The sequence below is a fragment of the Helianthus annuus genome, chromosome 9, assembly GCF_002127325.2.
Source record: "Helianthus annuus cultivar XRQ/B chromosome 9, HanXRQr2.0-SUNRISE, whole genome shotgun sequence".
NCBI lineage: Eukaryota > Viridiplantae > Streptophyta > Magnoliopsida > Asterales > Asteraceae > Helianthus > Helianthus annuus.
Genome location: NC_035441.2, coordinates 69980652 through 69984415, shown reverse-complemented (window position 1 = coordinate 69984415; position 3764 = coordinate 69980652). Strand labels below are relative to the sequence as shown.

General features: G+C 33.4%; 1 long non-coding RNA gene across 2 annotated transcripts; it reads left to right on the top strand.

Annotated features, from left to right (window-relative positions):
* Positions 1-1534: 1534 nt before the first annotated feature.
* LOC110874759 lies at positions 1535-3171 on the top strand. Of its 2 annotated transcripts, XR_002556199.2 has the most exons (3): positions 1535-1872; positions 1978-2079; positions 2666-3171. It is a non-coding gene; the product is annotated as an uncharacterized LOC110874759 (long non-coding RNA). The 2 variants fall into 2 exon arrangements; XR_004868340.1 differs by having other exon boundaries at positions 1539-2079.
* The last annotated feature ends 593 nt before the right edge of the window (positions 3172-3764 follow it).

Here is a 3764-nt window from a genome sequence, read left to right as displayed (position 1 = left end):
AGTGTAAAACTGAAAGTAAAAGGGCTAAAGTATAAAAAGACAAAAGAAAAATAAAAAGATAAAAAGTTACTATAGCTTAATGTGATAGACGCTACGGCAACCACCAAGTTATTCTAATAATTTTTTATCATTGTTGTTTTGTGTTTGTATATTGGTTTCGAGAGTTTATATCAGTACATGGGCTGTACATAGGCTGTAACTGCATTCGGGCTTGAAAAATTTTGAAAGCTAAGCTGCTAGGCTACTAGACGTCAGGGGACATTCATGTTTGGGCTTATGCCCCACGCACCTGTGTCGACCCGTTTGCTCTCTAAGAAACACACGGGTTATGGAGCGTGGATCGTAACCCGGTTTTGGCATGTGGATCTATAAAATGAAGACAGAGAAGGGGGTTGCTCATTATCAATATATATTTTTTCTTGTTTTTCTCATTCTGATCCGATAGCTTGAGGAATACGTCATAAATCTTGGGTTTCTAGTTAGTTCTTCATAGTGTTGAACTGTAATCCGTTAGATCGTTATGGTGGTTGATTCAGATTATCATATTGATGATTTGTTATTTGATAGATGTATTGATTTTGAGTCGGTTGTAAGTTTAATTCATTAATTTAATTCTAAGTGTGTAGTTTCTAGTGATTCTTGGTATCATTTTTACAATCACAAGTCATTCCTAACCATAATACATGGTTTTGGGTATTAGCAAAGATGAAGATATCCCTTACGTGTGACGACAGGAAAAAGAGTTACCGATTTAATCTAACGATATCTATGTGATTGACCAGGGGCGCAACTTCTATAGGGCGGGAGGGGGCGGATGACCCCTGAACTTTTCGCTCAGTAGTGGAGAATATGTAGTTTTCGTATAGAAATTTTTGGGTATATACGTGTTCGACCGCCCGGTCTTATAGAAATTTTTGGGTATATACGTTTTCGACCCCCGTCGAAAATCTCAAGCTTCGCCACTATGACTGACCAAACTAATACCGAACTAATGAAGTTAAAAGTTCTATAGGAGTTTAAATTCGTGAATCATGGTAAAATATAATATTTTGTAAGTATTGTTATCACATTTTCTTATTAGAAAATTGATGTTAACTTCGAGTATGATGTAAAAAAGTTTTCTAAGCTTTTAAGGGTTTACTGGGTTACCACAATTCGATACCGAATCAAAAGAGTTCAATTTTTGGGAATTGCAAGTTGTTTGGTTTTTTGTTTTGATTATTTAATTTTAAGTTATGTCGGTTTTGACATAAATTTCTATTTCTATTAATTTGGTTTGACCAAATTCATTTCTATGTCAATATTTTGTGCGTAAACTATATGTTAAGAATTAAAGGAAAACTATAGAGATATGTTAAGAACTAAAGGATATATCCATACTAGGTTATAACCCGGTGTATTACACGGGTTGAATAAATCTATACATATAATAAAGTAAACTAATAATGGACACATGGCACTCTAGGAAGGGATCTTGATGTGTTTTTCCCGCTAAATGCATTTTCTCTGGCCGCTGATCCATGGGTGATCTATTGACCCGTTTTTTTTTTCAAACTGATCTTATCTCGATATCTGTATCCCTGAACATTCATATCTTTAATTAATATCATCATCACAAACCCTAATGTTCTCCACCGCGTATCCTATGTCCAGAACCAATTCTACAAAATCTTCATACTTGATCATCAGTTCACTGCAAGTTTTATGATCCTTGAAATTGATCATCATGGATATCGAGCAAAAGCAAGAAGAACTTATCAAACACTTCGTCAGTTAAGCATCGATTCCAAGGGTTCCCCTCTTGCAAGCGGCACTTCACATCCTTCACTCTTTGCTTTCCCCGAGATTCTTTTCGTACCTGGCGTTATTGAGGTCCGAATTCTTCGCTTTTTATATTAGTTGTGTTAACTTGTATATTAGTTTAGGGCTATGAATTAGCGTTGTGCTTGATGATTGTGGATTAGTGTTTGAAAACAGATTATTGTGTTTAAAGAAGCAATTGGATTATAGATGGACGGTGTGGCCCACAAGTGAAGATGTTCTATGTTTACTGATTGTTCTTTCTTTGACTGGTCCGAGGTAAATGGTTTCAACTTTATAAATCATTTGTTAGATTGTTTTAATGTTAGGGCATAACTGAGTTTAAAAGAATTTTTAAAAAGCTTGCACGTGTATGATGATCACATTGGATGGAAAATATTTATAGCTTCTATTCTGCTTCTAGGCAATGTAAGCTATTTTTGCTTTTTGTATCATGTATTTCTTATGAAAGTGTCTTTGGTAGATTTTAATACAGAAATTGTTCTTTGAACTTGGCAAATAATGATGCATTCTAACATGTGCCACTCATAGATTATGTAAAGTTGGTTCCACATCCCCTGGCAAAAGTTGAAACTTCAATAACATGAAAAGATTATGTACATGTCATTCTTGGAAAGCTATTTGCTTAGTCTATTGGAAACTTGCTGCTCAAATTAGAGGCAATTATATTACACTCTTTTAAAATGTACAGTGAATGCAGCTCTTATCTCAGCTTGAATATTTGGCCCTTTGATTGGGGTCATTGTAATACATGGTCAGCTTGTCATTTTGGTTAAATATTGATCTATATATGCTATGGTTTATAAATTATGGATTTTCAATACTTAAAAATATTTTTTTTCAGAGGTTTTGGTTCGATCGTGGCAAATATTTGTGTCATCTCTTGGTGTCTACAAATGGTCTTTTATCAAAGAGCTTGAAGATATGCATACGAGGGAAGATATGATTCTAAGGGTGCTAGGGGCATAACCCTCACTCTTTCACATACCCTCACAAATTTACCCTATCACACAAAGGCATATCATTTTCACTTAAAACATACCCTCACTTACCCTCATTATTGATAGGAGCACAATCCTCAAGTGCCCACACTCATTTAATCATTGATCCACCATCATCATCATCATCCTCAAAAGCACCTCACTTACCCAATGCCTCAAGCCACATTCGCACCCCGTACCCGCACCATTTGTGGCGGTGTATTTGTGGCTACCCACGTTCCCGCATGATGCCCCTAACACGCTAATGGTTTCATAATTCAAGCTAGACGTAGTTTCTTTTTTTTTTTAAACTTAACCCCTTTGATTGGGATGTAATTTAACCATTTTGATTTTCTAATTTTGCAGTTAATTGAGTTTCTATTGATATATATATATATATGCTATTGTTTATAAATTATACATTTGCAATATCTACGAATGTGTCTTTTTTCAGGGGTTTTGATTCTACTGTGACAAGTATAGAACATTATATTTGTTCAACCCGTGTATTACACGGGGTTCTAACCTAGTATAATTTTATATACTAAATTAAAAAAAATTATTCTTTAAAAATCTCGTTTATTACACGGGTTGAACAAATGTAATTTTATATATTAAAATTATATCTCTAAGAATCTCATGTATTGTACTGAATAAATATAATTTTATTAATCAAATAATAAAAACTCGTGATTTGTACGAGTTGAATAAATATAATTATATATACTAAATAATAAAAAAAATTATATCTTTAAAAACACTGTGTATTACACAGGTTAAATAAATGTAATTTTATAACCTTGTATATTACTCTGGTTGGATAAATGTAATTTTATAAACTGTATAATAAAAAAATTATATCCTTATAAACCTCGTGTATTATACGGGTTGAATAAATCTAATTATATGTACTAAATCATCATCATCATACTCGGTAAATCCCACCAATAGCAAAGCTAAGGT